Below are 22,350 nucleotides of genomic sequence, written 5' to 3'. Positions count from 1 at the left end.
AACGTTGCTCTCTTAATAGGGCACCTGTAATCCTTTTGTGGCTCAACAGCATTTTATCTAGGTGTGGCGTCCAGTCCATTTTATCCGAAAGGCGTATCCCAAGGTAATCAAAGACCTTTACTCTTTCCAGAAGCTCAGCGTTTAGGGTGGGGGAACGCACATGTTTCGGTGGATTGAGGACAAGGTACTTCGTTTTGTTAGTATTTATTACCAGACCTCGTTTGGTACAAAATGATTGGAAATTGTCCAAAAGTCTCTGGAGTCCCATTGGGGTTTTGGAGATTAAAAGCGTATCATCCGCGAAGAGGAGGGTCGGTATGCGTTCGCCAGCCAGGGATGGCTCGTCAGATGGATGTTTGAGGAGATGCTCAACCACCCCATTGATGTAGAGAGAGAAAAGGGTGGGAGCCAGAACACATCCCTGGCGGACTCCTCTCTCGACCGGATTCTTTGCGCTGACACTGGTGCTACCTGCTATAATCTTGGACCCCTCCTGAGGCTTGAGCCGGGAGGTAGAATTTTAACTGTTGTGCCTATTGTATGACTTTCGCTGTGTGTGCAATTGTCGCTGACTACAAACGCTTTGCATTACAACACGAGCTGCATATTTTAGACGCCGATATTTTTATAAAATCACAAATTGCGTAAATCACTTTGGAATTACTCTAGCACTTACCCCACCCCTGCTAATTACTCCCCGCGCACTTGCCGCCAGTAATAGCCGATTTTAGGGCTGTTTTACCGAGCAGAAGGGCAGTAGCGCTCCCTCACGGCAGACATCTTTGTGGGAGGCGGAGCTGGTTGAGCGCTCTAGCCTTTACTACAAAAGGATACGGATATCCTCCGCGTTAGCGGACGCGTGTAGTGGACGCGCCTCGCCAGCGCCGGAGTCACGCCAGAGTCAGGCCGTCCGCGCCTCGGACGCGCCACGCACCATGGCACCTCTCCATTCAGGTATCAAGGATTTAGTTACATGCCCCCCTATAACTGAGGCACAAAGTGACACGATCAGCCACTTACGCCTAAATTACTCTTCGGAATGTTTACTAGCCCTTCGACCCTCTCGACATCCTGCTTGCAGGACAATAGATCCTTATTTACAGAAAACTACATGCCAATGCTGTCATTTATTCACCAACCATGTACAAATTAAAGCCTTACAGGTTAGAAACCCTATAAACAATAACAAGATGCCTTCAGAACAGTTTCTATTTCTTAGCATTAACTGTCGCTCACTACCTAAGCATAGAACTGAAGTCTTCAATTTACTCTTGGACGAGGTTCCAGATTCAGTTTTTTTAACTGAAACATGGCTTCAAGACAGCTCTGGACCAGACTTAGCTATGGCACTCCCTGAAACTTATGCAATTGTTAGACTTGACCGAGAAATACCACCAGGAGGAGGAATAGCAATCATTTTTTAAAAACGCTATAATTGCGAATTTACTAAACTCCCATGTGAGGGCTGTGAAGGCGCAATTTATAAACTTTCACTCACACCGAACTTTACTTTCTCGGGAGCACTCATTTATAGGCCACCGGGATCTGCCTCGAAATGGATATCTCATCTTGTAGAACTTCTTGGACCCCTAATTATGAAAATGGCTAACTTCACTATTCTAGGAGACATGAATTTACACTTGGAGAAAGATGATTGCCCAATAGTGAATGATTTCAAAACGGATCTTGCATCCCTCAACCTGACCTTAAAGAACTCTGGCCCTACACATAGAGCCGGTCATTTGTTGGATCCTATCCTCTCCAACCTAAACGATATATTGAAACCCACGGCCATTCCTGTGCCTTGGTCTGACCACTTCCTGATTAAATTTTCCCTTCTTGTAAAAAACTATATAATGGGATGAGAACACCAATTCCTATACAATTAATCAGGAAATGGAAAAAACTCGATCTAGAAAAACTTAACTTCTTTCTCGAGGGCCATCTCCCTTGTACAAAATCAACAGCACAAGAGTTTTCTACATCAGTCCAAACTTGGCTCCTAGAAGCCATCGACTCCACTTTGCCTAAAACTATATTAAAACAAAATTCCCACCGTCCCCCTGCTCCATGGTTCACAGACCTTGAAACAAGAAAAAAGTATATGCAAAACTGCAGAACGTCATTGGAGGAAATCCTATTGCCCTGAGTCCAAATTGGCCTATAAACATAAACTCTCAAATTATCAGAGGCTCTGTGCCAAAACCAAAGCTGAACATGCCTGCACGAAAATCACTGAAGCCCTATGTCAGTCCAAAACACTTTTTAAAACTGTAAGAGAACTAGCTGGTTCCCTTACATTACAATCTCCTCCAGATTTAAACAAATTACAATGTGATGCCCTTGCAACTTTTTTTGTAGAAAAAGTCGACAAAATCTATCAGGGTATAGAACAAACTACAAAGGAAATTGCCGAGTCCAGAGCAACCCCTCCTTCTATTAATATTGGCCCTGAAATCAACACTTCAGTCCCCATCACTCCCATGAAAACAGAGATGTCCTCCTATATATCCCCACTTGATGTAACACCACCAGCCATTTTAGATAAATGGCCGTTGCTTGATTTAGACTTGGTTCGAAAACTTTTGAATTCCATCAAATCTGGCTCACCAAACGATCCATTACCGTGTTCTATCCTGAAAAAATTAAATGATAAAACCCTAGGGACTATTTCCAACCTTCTTAATAAATCGCTACAGGAAGAAATCGTTCCAAAGGAATGGAAACATGCAATGATCCACCCTCTACTGAAAAAAGCTGGAACTGACCCCAACTTGCCATCCAACTTTAGGCCTATCTCTTTGCTACCTACCTTTGCAAAGATATTGGAAAAACATGTTCACAGTCCTCACTGATTTCATTACCACCCATGATCTTCTACCTCTTCATCAGTCAGGATTCCGCACAGGATTCTCTACGGAAACTACTCTGTTGGGCGTAACTGAGAATATCCGTCTACTGTTGGACCGCGGAGAAACGGTTGCCTTGCTGTTACTGGATCTCAGTGCAGCATTTGATACTGTCACATGCTGTACTTGAGCAAACCCTCTACGCCACCGGTATCAGGGGCGCCGCCTACAACTGGATTAAATCACTGCTAGAACAACGCACCTTCCAGGTTTTCTCCCAATCAGCATGCTCTGACACTATGACCCTTAAACATGGAGTGCCGCAGGGCTCTATATTGAGCCCACTGCTTTTCAATGTTTACATGAGTCCATTGGCCAAAATGATAGTCTGGCCTACTCATGTTCTCGTATGCTGATGATTCCCAGCTTATTTTCTCTCTATCATCTTCGGATCCAAATAACATCTCGTCATTAAAAATCGGCCTCACTAACATCGCAGACTGGATGAGAATTTTTTCTCAAACTTAATGGCGAGAAAACAGAGTTACTTGTTTTGGGCAAAAACAAAGAACTCTGGGGACCCCAGCACTGGCCTGATGTGATGGGCACACCCCCGGTCCCAGTCAAATCAGCACGCAATCTCGGAGTCATCATTGATGAATCATTAAGTCTTAATCAGCAAGCTACTAAGACATCATCCACTTGCTTTGCGATTCTAAAGTGGCTGAAGAAAATCTGTTGGATGTTTCCCAAAAACACCCAAAAATCGGTCATCAATGCTTTGATAACCTCCAGGCTCGATTACGCCAACGTGCTTTATCTAGGGGCCAACAAGGCCATAACCCGACGACTACAGACAGTGCAAAATGCCGCCGCAAGATTGCTGTGGAAAATTCCCATCTCCACACCTACCACCGAGTATATCCGCGAATTGCACTGGCTGAAAATCGAGAATCGGGTAAAATTTAAATCCTTATGTCTTATGCATAGGATCTCAATCAACAAGGCACCCAAATATCTTCAAAACCTTATTCAGCCCTACCGTCCATCCCGCACCCTTCGTTCAGCTACAGCCAACCAATTTGTGATCCCTAAAATCAGGCTGGCGAGAATGGGCGGCAAATCTTTTTCATACCTGGGACCCTCCCTCTGGAATACTCTTCCATTGATTCTTAGGCAGGAAACGAATCACCTGAAATTCAGGAAAGCCTTAAAAACCTGGCTGTTTCAGGATCTAAAAATCCTGATTTTCTCAATGCACGGAATCAGCGCCGGGAAACCCTTTGTTGGGTAGCTGTAGCGCTTTAGAAATGAAATAAATAAAATAAATAAATAATACTGCCCGTTTTCTCCCCTCCAGGGCCCCACCTGACCTGGGCAAAGCTGTCCTGGTGTAGTCTGACTAATAGGGATAGTAGATAATGTGGCAGCCCCATGTCAGCAAGTACTTTCCATAATGGGTCCCTAGGTACAAGGTCAAAGGCAGTCTTTAAATCGATAAACGCGAGATAAAGACTGCCCTTGCCTATAACCACAACCTTCCAATATACCATCATGAGCCTGAATGCCTGCTCAATCGTTCCAGTACCCACTCTAAAACCTGCCTGGAAGTCGGAAAGGATTTTATTTTCTTCTACCCAATTTAGGATTCTAAGTAACAGGACTTTGCCGACAACTTTTTGGCTGGTATCTAACAAGCTGATTGACCTATAGTTAGATGGGTCATCCCTCGAACCTTTCTTATGGATGGGGACCACCTCCGCCCCTTTCCACGATGAGGGAATAGGGGCACCCCTACAGATGGCAACAAGAAGGGAGTGGATCAATTTGCCCCATTTGGTGCTATCGGATTTTAGCAGGTCCCCGGGAATCCCATCAGGTCCGGCCGCTTTTTGTGGAATGATAGAGCTTATTGCGTATTCCACTTCCTTTAGCGTAAAATCAAAGTCAGTGGGGCAGAGTGCATAGTTTGTGGTAGGCAGGGATATAGCAGACCCTCTCCCATTGGAGCCGTCATGGCAGGAGTAGAGTTTGGAGAAGTGGTCCTCCCACACCTGGCTTGAGATGTTACAGGTTAGCAGATCACTGTCTGGTCTATTACGTGCCCTTATAGTGTCCCAAAAATATAGAGTCTTTTTTCAGGCTGGCTTCTTTAAGGGTTAACCAGTAGGCATCTTCCCACTCCCTTTTGGCCAACCACAAGACCTTTTTATATTCCCTTCTAGCTATTTGAATTGATAAGGGGGACTTCCCTTTAACTGCCTCAATTAGACATGTCTTGGCCTTTCTGCATGATGCAGAATACCAGTCGTGTCTGCCTTTGGGTTTGGTTAGAGGTTTGATTTTCCCTATAATCCCTTTTACCCAGAAAAGGTCCCCTATAGTTTTTATGGCTACTTCACTGATATCATCCACATGACAATCATACACCTCATCATACACTAGTATAACCTTTCATCACTCACTGTAAAATACAGAGTACCATATTTGAATCCATTGACACACCAATACAAGTTTCTAAAAACCCACTCAGTGATTCCTAGATCTACACGCACATCTAATCACTTACCTATAGATTCACTCATACATGCTGTCAATGATAACACTATCAAATATACTTGTACACCTATATCGACATTACACACCAGCACACATCCTATTCACTTACGCAGTCATCCTACTAATTTATGCAAACAACGAATCCTACTTACATTTACTCAGCTACACACTTATACAAACACCACTTCATCTATTCATATAGATAGTAACTCATACTTAGTGTATTATAAAATCACTATTACAAGTATACGGTTATCCATACAGTCACCCATACAATCACTGAGTCTTATATATACTTATTTATATACAACAACTGTCACATACACTGCCTTTTATTTTTCTAGTTTGTTGGACATGGACCATTAAGAGATATTTGCTCATCCGCACACCCATAAAGATATTCACTCACCCAAACAACTGTTATAACATGTAGTCTTAACCTCGTATACCTACTGAATCAACTATTCACACATCTTTCGGCAGTCACACACCCCCACCGAACCACACACACATTCACTCTCCCATACAAATACTCAGTTAACTAATCATTACTAATATAGACTTTCACATAGCTAGTAACCAACTGGCACATCAGTTTACACAACAACTGACAAAGTGATACAGATACTCAGTTTGTTTACCTGACTATTTTATAGTGTCTCACTAAATATATTGGATAGTGACTAGTCCATCACACTGCTACTAAATCCTTCATCCAGATATTTATATATCCACTCATTTTTCAATGCAGATTGCTATATATATCATACATATTTAACTTAAGAACCAAACCACATTCACTGGATGATGTCATCAGTGATGTCATTTAGGATGTCATCAGTGATGTCACTGACTATGTCATGAATGATGTAATGTGACCTCATCAGCAGTGGATTGCGGGCGCGCGAGTTATAGTGAGTACAACTAACTATAACGGACGAATTTCAATGGTTTTGTACAAGTGAAATGTCCAGCTAACTATAACAGCCTTGAAACCTATGGTTTTTCAGCGAACTATAACTTGCGCACCCGCAATGTACTGCTGATATCACATATTGCATCACTCATGACATCACTGATGACATCTAGTGAATGTGTGTTTTTCTGAAAATTACATATGTTTTATATATGTATAATTCAAGGTCGATGGAAGAATAAATGGTTGTCTAAATGGATGATTTTGTTAATGAAAAATGTATTGTATAACTGACTGATTAAGTGTATCTTAGTGAATACATGGGTTAGTGAGTAATGTTTAAATATGTAAATAGCTGTATCAGTCTCTCACTTTGGGTTTAAGTGGCTGCATGGGTTAGTGAGTAGCTACATGAGTGTCTATATAGGTTATTAGTTGGTTTTTTGAGTATTGGTGTGATTGTCTGTATGGTTTGGTGGGGGGTATTACGTAGTGCATAGATGCATGAATGAGACTCACTGTTTGAATGTGTGGAAGACAGCATGTGTGCAGGACTGTATGGGTGGATGAGTGTGTGTATGGGTGTGTTGGTGGGTGAATGACTGTCTCAATAGTGTCTTTATGAGTAACTACATATGTTTTAAATTAGTATGTGACTATTGGTGTATATAAGTGTGTATATGTGAGTGAGAGATTGGAAGAGTTCCTGTATGAATAAGTATGTGTTTCTATAAGTGATTGTTTAAAAGACTATGTGTAAGCAAGTGTGGTGGTGTTTGTATAACTGTATATGCAAGTAAATGGATTAGTACGAGTGACTGTGTGTGAGTAAATCTATGGATGAGTGGCGGTGTGTAACAGGATGTATAGGTGTAGGAGTACATATGATGCGTGAGTACATGTATAGGACTGTTGGTGAATGAGTGGATGTGTATGTGGATCTTAGAATTACTGAATAGGTTGTTGTAACTGGTATTGGTATGTCCATTGTTTTGAAAATTTTAGTTTCTATTTTTGAATGTGTGTATCAAAGGTTGTATTAGGGTGAGAGGCGGTCTGCCACTCGATCACAAGGATGATGTCATCAGTGATGTCACTGACCATGTCATGAGTGATATAATATGTGATGTCGTCAGCAGTGCATTGCGGGTGCGCGAGTTGTAGTTAGCTGAACTATAACGGGGGAATTTCAATGGGTTTGTACGAGTGTAATGTTCAGCTAACTATAACGCCCCTGAAACCTATGGTTTTTTCAGTGAATTTCTAAGGTTTTTTAAATGCTAATTTCTAAATGTCTACAGAGATGGACATGTGAAGAAAGAAGAAAAAACGCACAAAGAAAAAAAAGAAATGCAGGAAGCAGCAACAGAAGTCCTCAAAGACAAAAAGGTGCAGGAAGAAGGAAAACCTGCAGAAAGAACAAACCAAAGAGCAGAAAGAAGCCTTGTTGCAAAATCATCCTGTACCCTCAACTTTTTCAGACGGATACTGGTGGTAACTGAGTCTGACTAACCAGTCCTAGAGCCAGTGCTATGTTAAAAGACACTTAGAATACAGTGAAAACACCTACATACACTAGGGAACACTATGCGTTGGGGTCCCCCTGTGATTAGCATGACCTCCTCTGTAAGCCCCTAGTATATAATGGGGCAGGGGGATTAAAACACACCTCTTAAAAAGCGCCACAGGGCAAGTTGGCACACGCCCCCTCCGGGCCCGTCCCCTCCCTTCACCACTGTGCAAACACGCTCTGTGGCCGTTTTAAGTTGGGAGATTAAGTCCTCTTGAATCATGAGGGTCCCTAGGGTCCAACTAGCCCAGTAGGTACCTCCAGTAAGCGCCACAGAGCTGCGTTGCAGAGGTGTATAAAGGGGCATGGCCTCAACACTTGTCTGCAACACAGCTCCCTGGCGCATGCTGGAGATACCTGTTGGCTCTCAGGGACCTTCAGTATTGAAGGGGAATTAATTCCCCAACTTACAACTCGCCAGGGGTTGCGTTTGCACAATGGTGAAGGAAGGGGGCGTGGCCTGAGGTGACATGTCTGCAAACACGCCCTGTGGCGCGTTTTAAGTTGGAGAATTAATTCCTTCTCAATCCTGAGGGTCCCTGGGTGGGCACCCCGGGACACTGCAGGAGCCGGCCCTGGGGAACGGTGGTCCCCCAGGGCCATGACCAGGCTCGAGGAAGGGGGCCGCATGGCACCCCTCCCACAATTTACAAAGCCCCGGGTGGTAGTGGTTTCCGTCATGGACCCCCCAATTTTAATATTTAGAGACCCGGGGAGGTGGTGGGTGCCGGGGTGTGTGGGGCGGCTTGAGCTACCCACACTCTTTTTTTTTTTTTTTTTTAAATTTAAAGCCCCGGGGGATGGCACTGTGCCCCCCTGCAATAACAATTAAGTAGAGCCCCGGGGGTGGTGGTCCCCGTGGCTTGGGGGGCCTTGGAGGCCCCCCCAACATTAAACTAAGACTCCCCCGGGAGTGGCGGTCCCCGGGACTGCGGGGGGGCAGTGAGCCCCCCCTCCCGCAATTATGTTTGAAAAGCCCCGGGGGTGGTGGCCCCCCATCCCAATACAAATATTGCCTCTGGGATTTGGTCCACCCTGGAGCTAAATATTAAGGTTTTTAAAAAAAATTTTTTAATTGCGGCCTAAATTCGTGCTGGTTGCGCAAATCTCACCGTGTTTCTACCCTGCCCCCTTTTGCATTTTGCGCATTACTTTTTCTGTTTTCTTGTGCCTAGGTTCCACCGAGGCACAAGATGTCTGCCAACACTTTCTGGTTTGGAGTGTTGACAGCCAATTAGCATAAAGCTCGTGCTCGGAAGGATCCGCGGCCCTAGATATGTTATAAAACTTATAAAGCTTATCTGTTACCCGTGGGTGTCCTGGCGCTAGGGTATGGACCTCCTTCAGCTGAGTAGGTTGTCGTAGATGCCTATTAGTGCGCAAATAGCCATGTTTTTAGTGCCCTCCTGAAACTGAGATGGTTAGAAGTGCCTCTAAGGTGTCATGGTAACGCGTTCCAGGCCTTAGTAGCTCCAACCAAAAAGCTCCGGCCACCCAATTCGTTTTTTTTGCTAGTACGGTTGTTGCCAGTTTGGCCTCAGCAGAGCGTAATATTCTTCTGGGTGTGTACCAGCGAATGTGCTTGCAGGTATGAGGGTCCCTCACCCTGAAGTGACCTGTGCACAATGCACATGGCTTTAAACAAAATACGTTTTTTTACTGGAAGCCAGTGTAACTTTTTGATTTCAGGTGAGATGGCAGCGTACTTTGGAATCCCAGAGATGAGTCGAGCGGCTGCATTTTGAAGTAACTGGAGCTTATTCAAATAGCCCTTCCCGAATATTTAGGTAAAGGCTATTGCAGTAGTCCAGTTTTGAGAGGGCAAGAGCGGATACCACTGTTCTTAAACTCTCTTTGGGAAGTAGGGGTAGAATTTTTTTGCAGGACTTTAAAGTAAATGAGGTGGCAGACACCACCGCATTAACTTGATCTTTGTAGGATAGCTGGTTATCTAGCATTATCCCTAGGTTTTTAAATTTCCGGCTAGGTGGCGGGAGTTGTCCTAAAGAATCTGGCCACCATTCTGGAGTCCAAAAGTTAAGATCATTCCCAAAAAGAACGACCTCTGTTTTACTGGAGTTCAACTTGAGTCAGTTTTAAACCATCCACTTGCCAACCTCTGTCATACAGTCATTGAATCCAGAGCAGATGTTCTGTTGTCTTCCCGGAAGCAGAGCACCACAATCTGGGTATCATCGGCATAGGAGGTAAGATGGAACCCAAAGGATTCTACCTGAGGGGCTAGCTGTTTGACATAAACGTTAAAGAGTGTTGGACTGATGGAGGAGCCCTGCGGGACCCCACAGGGGAAGGAGAAGGATTTGGCAGAGAAGTCGCCTAGAGTAACCGTTTGTACTCTATCTTTCAAGAAGGAGTTGATCAGGTTCCAGGCCATGCCTCGGACTCCAATTTCCTTTAATCGGTCCATCAGCAACCCATGATGGACCGTATCAAAGGCCGCTGATAGATCCAACATGATCAGTGCCGCTTTTCCTCCATGATCAAGGGTGGCTCTGATCTCTTCCGTCGATTTAAGGAGAGCCGTTTCGGTGCTGTGTCCTGCTCGAAAGCCATATTGAGTAGGATCCAGTGCCCGACCTGCCTCCAGAAAATTGCTAAGTTGGGTATTCATGATTTTTTCCGCGATTTTGTCAAGAAACTGGAGCCTGGAAATAGGCCTAAAGTTGTATAACTCGCGCGCCCGCAATCCACTGCTCATGACGTCACATATTACATCACTCATGACATGGTCAGTGGCATCACTCATGACATCACTGATGACATCATCCTTGTGATAGAGTGGCGGTCGCTCGAGTTATAGTTACCTGAACTAACTAGAACGGGGGAATTTCAATGGTTTTTTAAGAGTGAAATGTCCAGCTAACTATAACATGTGTGAAACCTATGGTTTTTAAGTGAATTTGTAAGGTTTATAAAATGCTAAGTTATGTATGTATTATATTTTTTATATATTTATTTTACAATAAACTACCTATGTATATAGTTATAGTTTGACTATATCCTGTAATATGGAATGGCTCGTTTAAAATGTTTTTTTTTTTTTAAGGTTTTTCACCGTGCACGCACGGTACGTGCACCCCGCAATTTTTTGAAAAAAAAATGAAATGTTTTTTTCATCCTTCGGGGTCCGTCAGGGACCCCCTGACAAAGGCTAGGGGGTCAGGAACTCTCTACCCTGCCCCCTTTTCACATTCTCCACCTTTCTTTTTCACTGCAACACAGAAAATGGCGGCCGACACTTCCTGATTTCGAACGTTGACTGACATGTAACCACCAATCAGATTTGCGCTTGCGCACGTTAGGGTGCGCGCACCGTGCGCTCAAGGTGCGCGCTTATAGATATTTATGTACTTTTAACTGCAATTTTCTCAGGAACTACTGAACAGATTGACACCATATATGCAAAAGGCACATGCCTGACCTGAGGACTACCTCTCTGCCAAATTTCAAGTAATTCTGTTCAGCCGTTCAGGCTGTACCTTCGGCTAAAGGTCCTATGGGAAAATGCATGGGGAAAACGTGTTTTGGGACCCCCCTTTTTTCTCAGCCCCCGCTTGACGAATCACCCCGAGACTTTCAGGGTAGGAGCTGAGCGGATCGCTCCATTAGTTTTGAAAATTTCGCGAGGATTAGTCAACCGGCGCCAAAGTTATTCAAAATAGAATTTTCAGATTTCCTATGGAAACTCGGTCCTAACTATAACTATCTACTGGCGACCGCCAGTAGATAATATATATATATTATCTACTGGCGGTCGCCAGTAGATAGTTATAGTTACAACCTAGTTTCCATAGGAAATCTCAAAATTCTATTTTGAATAACTTTGGCGCCGGTTGACTAATCCTCGCGAAATTTTCAAAACTAATGGGGCGCTCCGTTCAGCTCATACCCTGAAAGTCTCGGGGTGATTCGTCAAGCAGGGGCCGAGAAAAAAGGGGGGTCCCGAAACGCGTTTTCCCCATGCATTTTTCCATAGGACCTTTAGACACAGCTACAGCCCGAACGGCTGAACAGAATTACTTGAAATTTGGCAGAGAGGTAGCCATAAGGTCAAGGAAGTGCCTTTTGCAGGTCTGGTGTAAATCTGTTCAGTATTTCCTGAGAAAATAGCATTTAAAAGCATATATATGTGGGCGGAGCCTAACCACACCTCATCCTGAGATCTGATTGGCTGTCAGCACTTCATCCAAGAAGTGTTGGCAGCCATCTTGGGACCAATATACATGATGGCACCTCATTAAAAAGCATTGCAGTTAATAGAAGGTTTTAAGACTTTAGTTACATTATAAATCATTTGTTGATGGTACCATACTCATTTTAGGAATTGTGGTATGTTCTAAGGTGATTTCACCATGTGAAAAAGCCTTCTGCTGGGATATCATGATTGAGAGAAAAATATTTTCTCATGCTTTTACCACAGAGGTTTGGAAGGTTAACTATAAGCTAAACTGAGAGCTTATTTTCTGTAAATTCACATTATCTTTCTCAGTCATGTGAGAATGAAGTCTGACATTCTCAGTAAAACATGTACATCCAACAAGGGCAGAGACTGTCAGTTGATTCCTTTGTGTTCTACTGCAGCTTCCCAGAGTGTCCCAAAGAACTACTAGAGTTCTAACAGTCCTACGTATGATAAACGTATGGCACACCTGAAGCCATCTTGCTTGGATTAAATTGGTAACTCTTAAAACATTTAATTTAAAAGAACAAAATGAGGGGGTTCATTTTTCCATAAAAAGTATGATTAGTGCTGCAGAAAAAAATTAGGGCACATTTTGAGTGACTTCTCAAATCCTCTTCTATGTCATTAAAAAATTCTGACATGCAGACTGAAACATGCACTTTCAATACCAGCAGCAGTTTTCCCTGGTGAGCAGTAGCTTTACTACAGTGATCCAATGAGCAAAAAGAGTGCTAACATTCTGAATTTATGGCAAATGTGTGACACATCTGAATGCCTTCTTGATGGAATCAAAGTAAAAAACTGAAAGTATTTCCTACTGAGGAGAGTGCAGTAAATGAGGAAATTAGGAAACTTCATAACAAATAAATCTCCCAAGATGGCCACCGGAGACAAAAGAGCCCAAATGTAGCCCAAAATCACCCAGATGTAGCCCAAATATAGCCCAATGACAGAAGTGTGCAAAACACTTATTATTTTGTGTTTTTGCAGTGTTATATAGTGCAGACTTGTCAGGTATTGGAGTGCTTTACATGAGCATTGGTTACATCACACAAGAACAAATTCATTTTGGTTGTAGACATGGGGAGACTAAGTGATTTGACCAGAATCACAGAATGTCGAGCTGAAGCAGAAACTTCAACCTGGTTCCCCAGTTGCAAAGTCTGCAGTTCTGGAAGTAACACCACATCCTCTCCCCTAAGTGCAACATTTAATCAAGTGGTCAACTGGATAAAAAAACATAGATAACAAATAATTTAAAAGTGCTTTGTCGCTATTAGAAAACTCAGAAAATATGTCCTTATTTTAGTCTTTTAGAGCACTAACCATAATTTTGATGCCAATAAGACCCTCTCATATATGTAATTTCTAAAGGAAATGCTCTAGGTATTAGTTTTGATTACATCAAGATGATGTCAGGCGTTCCACACTTTTGTAATAAATATAGAATGTTAGCAATCTAGTTGTTCATTAGGATACTGTTGAGAGGCAGAGGCCAGGGGCACGGACTCTGAAAATTGAAGGCAGGTAGGAGGGTGCAAAGGCAACAATTTAACCACACTGAGCAGGCAGGAAGGGCAGTGGAAGCACAAGACTATGGAGGGCAGTGGAAAGGGGGGCAGGGGCAACAAACCAACAATACAGGACTTGCAAGAGAGGCTGTTGGAGGGAAGATCTATTACGGGTCAAGGAAGCTAGGGGCGGTCCCCAGAGCCCCGGGAGCCACCACAGAACTGAGCAGGAGAGTGAGTCGGGGACAAAAGGGGCACCTTAATTTGAGCCGGGGTGCCTCGGAACGCTTGCTCCAAAAATGAAGAAAACAGACATATGAGACATGGAATTGGAGGCAGAATACAATGGCAGTTTAATGAGAAGATGCAACTTCAAAGAAACCGCAGAATAGAGACAAAGTACAAAATACAGAATCCAGATAATCATACAGCTGTCATGATATTCTCTGTATCAATTAATGTACTGACGGAGAGAGAGAAAACACATCTATAAATGCATCATGAGAAACCAGTTACACCAAGGAAAATGTTACCTAGGAACACTCACGTTTACTCTTAGAGCAAGCATTCCTGCAAATACAATACAAAATCTTTTAAATGCAAAAGTAAAGAGAACAATGGTTAAACATAACATGACATTTCATATAGGTAAAATAGAATAAGATACTTCAAGCAAAGCAGAGCAAGACATTTTAAGCAAAGGAAGACAAGAGCTCCCAGCTCTTGGGGAAAACCTGCACAGCCTGTTAACCTACATACAGACGGCGAGGTAGTCCGTCGATATCTGTGGATGCTCCCTTTTTATATCATTTTGTGGGCTACTTTGCACGCTACATCTACCTACGTATGCTACCCAAAAGCTTCGTCTGCAGATTTTCCAGACATTTCGTCATTTACCCACTTAATGCCGACAATGGACTGGGTGAAAAGGTCAGTCTCTCAGGTCAATCGCTTATCGTAAGTTCCATAGAGCAAGCAGAAAATAATGGGTATTGTACGGGAATTCAATATATTCATGTATAAAATCTCCTCAGTTCTCCTAACTTGACGCTCTGCGGTTGCCACTTCCGTAAAAGCGGGAAACCTGCCCAGGAAGCAAGTACCAGTCCAGGATGCAGCCTACTGTATGTCGACCGCTTCAGGGGGATGTTGAACTTTGATACCGAGCACGGAGCACTCTGGTAGGGTGGGGGCTACTAGTTTGGAGCAGAAGGCCTCGCAGACCTGCCTTCAGACTGCTATACACTAAAATTGCAGAGCTATGGTCAATTTAACAAAGAGGCCTACATATTGAACAGAAGGGCCTACACAGGGGTTTTATGCTGGCTGAGTGGTAAGGATGTCTCAGGATAATTATATAGCAACACAGGACCCGCTGGTCAATTTAATACGGCCTACAAATGCAGCTGGCAGGGCAAGGACAAGGGTCTCATACTTCAGGTGTGGACAGAACGGGCCAGGGGCCCCCTGTGATACAAAATCTACCCTCCTTCAAGGCTGTGGCAATGTTATAGACCATTGTGGGCAGAAGGAAGAGGCAGTGGTCATACAACCATACATGCCAACAGACCCGTTTCAGCCAGGAAACGTCCAATGTTTTTAAGCTCAAATGGGCTTTATTTGATCTGTCTCCGGTCTACAATATCCTCTTTTTCAATGTAACTCAAAGGGGAAAATCAATACCCCAGTTGTTTTTCAAAATCTCCCTCTTACCAAGTTCAAAATGTTCGCAAGTATGTTACATTGGATCATGGAAGGAAATGGGATAGGGACATGGACTTGGATAACAGAGGACAGGAGGGACATGGAGAGGTGCACCAAACTGACCCTGCAGGGCAGGCATTAGGGTTTGCAGCAGCACAATACCCCACACAGGGCATGAAGGACGGGAGTGCAGCACAACAATCCATAGAAAGCAAGAGGGAGGGGACAGGACCATGCACATGGACAACAGAGAACAGAGGGGCAAGAGGCAATGGTAGCTAGCTGACCATAATGGACAGACAGGAGAGAAAGCTGCAGCATAACAGACCATAAAGGGCAGGAGGGACGGATCAGGGGCATTACAATGGAACAGCCAAGCCAGGAGGGAGGGAGTAGGGGTCTGCACATGTAAACAGAGGGCTGGGGGCAAGGGGGCAGGGCAGGAGCAGCAAGATAGCCATGGAGGTCAGGCAGGATGGGCACTAGAAGCAAGACACACCATGGAGAGCAACAGTGAGACTGTGATGGCATACACACAAACCATGGAGGGGAGGGGGTCAGGGGCAGCTAACTGACCACACAGGGAAGGTGGGAGAGGCCATGTCAGCACAGAAGACCATGCATGGCAAGTGGGAGGGTTAGTGGCAGCACAATGGCTATGATGGGCAAGAAGGAGGGTGCAGGGGCATGCACAAAGGGCGATGGAGGATAGAAGGGAGGGTCAGGACCTGTGCACAGACCAGAAAGTTCAGGGGAAGGGACCTCACAACAGACCACATGGGGCAGGCAGGAGGAGCAGTTGCAGCACAACAGACCAGGGAGGGCAGAAGGGTGTGGCAGTACAATGGACCATGTAGGACAGGAGGAAGAGGATAGGGGCATGGCATGTGGACAGGCAGGGTGGAGGTGGCAGGGACAGGTTACAGTCGTCTGACAATGCTAGGCAGGTGGGAGGGGAGTGGCAGCTCAACAGAACACTCAGAGTAGATAGGAGTGGCAGGTCCATGGAACATGGTGGGCAAAAAGGATGGAGCAGGGGCATGCACAAAGACATCGGAGGGCAGGGGGAAGGAGAATAGGGGCAGCAAGCTAAGCACAGAGTTTAAGCAGGAGGTCAATGATGGGGCATAGAATTGGGCAATGGAGGGCAGGAGGAGTGGACTGGTACATCATACTAAATTGAGGGCAATGGCAGCACATCAGACCATGCATGGCAGGAGGGAGGAGGCTAGTCCATGGATTCACACAACAGAGGATAGGGAGGAGGGGGATGGGGCAGCAAGCTAACTGTTCAGAGAAGGCGGGTATTAGGAACTTTATTGTTTTTAAAACATTGTGTCTGTGCGAACTACTTAAAATATGAACAAGTATGCAGCATAATCTCACTTTTATTCAGGAAGAAGAGGACGTTTGTGACTGACTCCGGGCTCACTTGGCAGAAACACCCCCTGACCCTCCACCCCCTATCGCAAAATGTAATGCCTGTGAAAAGGGTAGGTGAACAGTGTTACATAGAACATAGTCCTGAGAGCACGATTGAAAATGAAAACTAGATATAGTGTATGGTATAAACTATGCACCAAAAAGTGTGATATGATGAACCGGGCATGAAATATAATATGCAATACATTGTGCGGAATGACAGATTCATTGGAGAGCGCGAGATAGCACAGGCACTAGCGCGTGCTATGCGATATGCGCCTTGGAGTGTAATATGCACAGGGCAGTGTTGTTTAACCTAACTAGTCTCTAAAGTCGTAATATAAAATATGTGCTGGGGAGTGTAACGTTGCATATGCACTGTGACAAAGATATGGATCCCAGATTGTAATATGTATGGCATAGCACTGTGCGTTATAACATAGGCATCGAGGAAGGCACGTTAGATGGGGCAATATAACCCGTGCGAAGACAAGTGTGGCATGACATATTCACGGGGTGGTGTTACAGTGCACATGGGCTAGAGAGTGTCATAGCATATGCACTAGCTAGTGGAATACAACACAGGTGTGTGTGGCACTCGGTAGGCAATGGTGGGTGTAACACAGCATTGGGCTCTGTCAGGAGCGCTCTGTGACTCTCAAGTGATGTTCGTCCCCTTTCCAGAGTAAAATAAAAAGTAGTACACATCCGGCAGTGGATGTGTGTTTTATTAACCGTGAGGGGGGTTTCTTACATAGTTTTGGTCGAATTTTTGTCGAATCCCCTTTGAATGGCTTGGTGTGCATGTGTATTAAATGTGCCCGTCAATAGCTACCCATGTTTGTATAAATAAACGACAAGGGTGTCTACCGGGATTAGGCACGGTAGGGCATCAGACATGTCAGAGCTTCACTAGTGGTGTAAATACAATCCACGTGGATTCATTGCATGCATAGTCGCCTTTTAATGAATATCACACAAATCGTCATGGTGATAGGTACGTACGGTTTGTCCAGCATGTCCTAGGTGTCTATAAATATATATTTTTTAAAAATAATAAAAAACAGTGGCCGGCTCTGGGGATTGGGGTCAAAAAAATATAATTAGGAGACAGGCCCTGGGGGATGGGGTCATCAGGGCCAATAAATTAGAATAAGAACCACACAGCCCCCTTCTTAAAAAATTAAAATAAATAAGACTGGCATCGTGCCGGAGGCCATGCCCCCTCCGTGCAGCACTCTGCAAACGCGCCCCCAACAGGCATCTCCAGTATGCGCCAGGGAGCTGCGCTGCAGACAGGTGTTCTGAGGCCAAGCCCCTTTTTACACCTCTCTGCAACGCAGCTCTGTGGCGCTTACTGGAGGTACCTAGTGGTCTAGTTTGACCCTAGGGACCCTTAGGATTCAAGGGGATTTAATCTCTCAACTTAGAACAGCCACAGGGCGCGTTTACACAGTGGTGAAGGGAGGGGACGGGGCCTGAGGTGACGTGTGCAAACACGCACTATGGCACGTTTTAAATTGGGGATATAATTTCCCTTCAATACTGAGGGCCCCTGGGGGCTAACTAGCCCACCAAGTGCTTCCAGTAAGCGCCACTGAGCTGCATTGCAAGGAGGTGGTCCAGGCCGTGCCACTTTTTACACCTCTCTGCAACGCAGCTCTGTGGCACTTACTGGAGGTACCTAGTGGGCTAGTTGGAACCTAGGGACCCTCAGGATTCCAATGAACTTAATCTCCCAACTAAAAATGGACACAGGGTGTGTTTACACAGTGGTGAAGGGAGGGGACGGGACCTGAGTTAACGTGTGCAAAAACGCCCTGTGGCCTGTTCTAAGAGGTAGTTTTAATCCCTATGCCCTATTATATACTAGGGGCTTACAGAGGAGGTCATGCTAATCACAGGGGGACCCCAACGCATAATGTTCCCTAGTGTATGTAGGTGTTTTCACTGTATTCTAAGTGTCTTTTAACATAGCACTGGCTCTAGGACTGGTTAGTCAGACTCAGTTACCACCAGTATCCGTCTGAAAAAGTTGAGGGTACAGGATGATTTTGCAACAAGGCTTCTTTCTGCTCTTCTTTTTGTTCTTTCTGCACGTTATCCTTCTTCCTGCACTTATCTTCGTATTTGAGGACTTCTGTTGCTTCTTTCTGCACTTCTTTTGTTTCTTTCTGTGCATTTTTTCTTCTTTCTTCACATGTCCTATCTCTGTAGGCATAGTTAGAAATTAGCATTTAAACCTTTGAAATTCACAGAAAAAACCATAGGTTTCAGGCACATTATAGTTAGGAATTAGCATTTAAAAAACCTCAAATTCACAGAAAAAACCATAAGTTTCAGGGGTGTTATAGTTAGCTGGACTTTTCACTTGTACAAAACCATTGAAATTCCCCCGTTATAGTTAGTTCAGCTAACTATAACTCGCGCGCCCGCAATGCACTGCTGATGATGTCACATATTACATCACTCATGACATGGTCAGTTACATCACTCATGACATCACTGATGACATCTCAAATGACATCACTCATAACATCACTGATGACAACATCCTTGTGATAGAGTGGCAGACCTCCTCTCACCCTAATATAACCTTTGATACACACATTCAAAAATAGAGACTCAAATTTTCAAAACAATGGACATACCAATACCAGTTACAACAACCTCTTCAGTAATTCTAAGATCCACATACACATCCACTCATTCACCAACAGTCCTATACAGTCACTCATACATGTACTCACTCATCATATGTACTCATACACCTATACATCCTGTTACACAATGCCACTCATCCATAGTTACTCACACACATAGTCACTCATGCTAATAAAGAATCAAACATACATTTACTTGCATATACAGTTATACACACACCACCACACTTACTTCTACGGAAACTTACACATACTTAGTCTTTTAAACAATCACTTATAGAAACACATACTTATTCATACAGGAACTCTTTCAATCTCTCACTCTCACATATACTCACATATATACACCAATAGTCACATATACTAGTTTAAAACATATGTAGTTACTCATAAAGACACTATTGAGACAGTCGTTCACTCACTAACACACCCATACACACACTCATCCACCCATACAGTCCTGCACACATGCTGTGTTCAACACATACAAACAGTGAGTCACTCATTCATGCACCTATGCTCTACGTAATACCCCCCACCGAACCATGCAGACACTCAGACTGATACTCAAAAAAACAACTAATAACCTATATAGACACCCATGTAGCTACTCACCAACCCATGCAGCCACTTATACACAAAGTGAGAGACTGATACAGATATTTACATATTTAAACATTACTCACTAAGCCATATATTCACTATGATACACTTAGTCAGTTACACAATCAATTTTTCAAAAACAAATCATCCATTTAGACACTTATATACCCATTTATTCTTCCATCGACCTTGAGATATACATATATAAAACATATTTAATTTTCAGAAAAACACACATTCACTGGATGATGTCATCAGTGATGTCATTTGAGATGTCATCAGTGATGTCATGAGTGATGTCACTGACCATGTCATGAGTGATGTAATATGTGACGTCATCAGCAGTGGATTGCGGGCGCGCGAGTTATAGTTAGCTGAACTAACTATAACGGGGGAATTTCAATGGTTTTGTACAAGTGAAAAGTCCAGCTAACTATAACACCCCTGAAACCTATGGTTTTTTCAGTGAATATATATATAATATATATTATATTTTTTTTATATTCACTGAAAAAAAGCATATGTATCAGGGACGTTATAGTTAGTTGGACATTTCACTCGAGGTCACAGCAGATGCCGCTGAGTCACCAGGAAGCGTGTCGTAGGGCCTGTCGCGAACCAGAAGAACCGTTGAGTCATCGCAGGGTCCCCGAAGCGCCTCGCCGGAGAAGAGGATTGACGTCGCATCTGATGCCGCTGCATCACTGGGAAGCATTTTCGCAGGGCCTGTTGCGGCTCGCATCGTTGTCGAAGCAACTCGCATCGCTGGAGAAGAGGATCGACTTCGCATCTGATGCCGCCGCATCACCGGGAAGCGTGTCGCAGGGCCTGTCGCAGCTCGCATCATGTCACATCAAGAAAAGACGCCATCTTTGTTTCATTGCACCTGATCTTCATCGCAGTAAGAAACCGACGCATCACCTCCCCTCGCAGAGAAGAACCGACGCATCCCCTACGCAGCAGTAGGGACCTGATGCATCACCGTTGCGTGTAAGGAACCGACGCATCACCTTCCCTACAACACTTTAGTTGTATAGCGTTACGCATCTTAAGGTACATTGAACTCAGTCGCATTTTAACATCTAAAGAAAATTAAGCTATTTCTACCATTGTAAGTACAATATTGTGAATTTTTTATTCGTTTTGTGATCTTGTGATAAAGTCTATATAAAGAATACTTATTTTTAAACTACAACTTGTGTGGTGTCCATCTGTAGTGTTGTCACTTGGTTACTGTATGTGTTCACAAATGCTTTACACAGTGCCTCTGAGATAAACCTGTCTGCTTGTGCCAAGCTACCAAGGGGGTGAGCAGGGGTTATTTTAGGACTGTGCCCCCTTACCCTGTCTAGACGCAAGGGCTCCTACTTGGACAAAGGTACCTACCTCTGCTAACTAGAGGCCCTCAAATCTAACATAAAGGATCTATAAATACCAGTCTGCCATCTCATCCATCTGATTCGGAAGATATTCTGCTCCAAAAGATGTTTCTTGCTCTTGACGCCCACAATGCTTTGGCTATCTTCACTAAATGTCTCGATTTTGTACCCTGAAATGTACGTTTACGACTAGTAAATGCGTTCATACATCTGCCCCGAACCATGATGCAGATACAAGCTGATGGGCGCTGGTTTGAATACTGTATCAAAAAAAAGGCCTCCGATGCCTCTTCAGGGCTATATAAATGCAATTATATTAGCTATTTTGTACATGATTTTTTTCTATTTCTCACAAACTAAATGAAGTAATCAAAGTTAGAACATTTTTAAACACTTTAAAAATAAATAAACTTCCTGAATGTGACTAACTTTGCACGCTCCCTAGCAATGTTGATGCTACTAATAGCACTATAGACCCTTCGTCTAATCGGGATGCAAACTGCCCAAAATATCGATTGAGAAGCAAACCTCAGATTAACAATTATAAAAACACGTTGCACACATAAATGTGGAGTTGCTAAAAAAATCCATTAGGTAGTTTTGGTCCGGAAGTACAGATGTAGCCTAACATGAGCAGCAATTTCCCATGAGTAGGCACAGGACACCGTGTGTCACATACTGCACTACAAACTTGCCTCCCTGTAGTAGACCTGTGACTGAACAATTTTTTGAACCCCCGTTTGCACTGGCCAACTACTGCAAAAGTGTATTTTTAGCAAATGCTGTGGCAATTGGCATCCGGGGGGCAAAACAACAACAAAAAACAAACTAAATAAAAGTACCTTTCTTTCTTCGCAGCGTGACCACCTCCTCCCTCGGGTGTCTTCAGGAAGCTCCTGATGCAGGAAACTACACTGCCCAATCCCAGGGTTTCTTTCACAACCTGAACGCAACACCAGGATTGGATAGA

At 44.0% G+C, this 22,350-nt stretch overlaps 1 protein-coding gene across 3 annotated transcripts in view; it reads left to right on the top strand.

Annotated features, from left to right (window-relative positions):
• Positions 1 to 22,350, top strand: part of LOC146862956 (acidic mammalian chitinase-like) — a 92,559-nt gene that overhangs the window by 67,560 nt on the left and 2,649 nt on the right. The gene's annotated exons all lie outside the window — the stretch shown is intronic.

This window comes from Triturus cristatus, chromosome 2_2, assembly GCF_964204655.1.
Source record: "Triturus cristatus chromosome 2_2, aTriCri1.1, whole genome shotgun sequence".
Lineage (NCBI taxonomy): Eukaryota > Metazoa > Chordata > Amphibia > Caudata > Salamandridae > Triturus > Triturus cristatus.
This window is presented reverse-complemented; position numbering and strand designations above follow the sequence as displayed.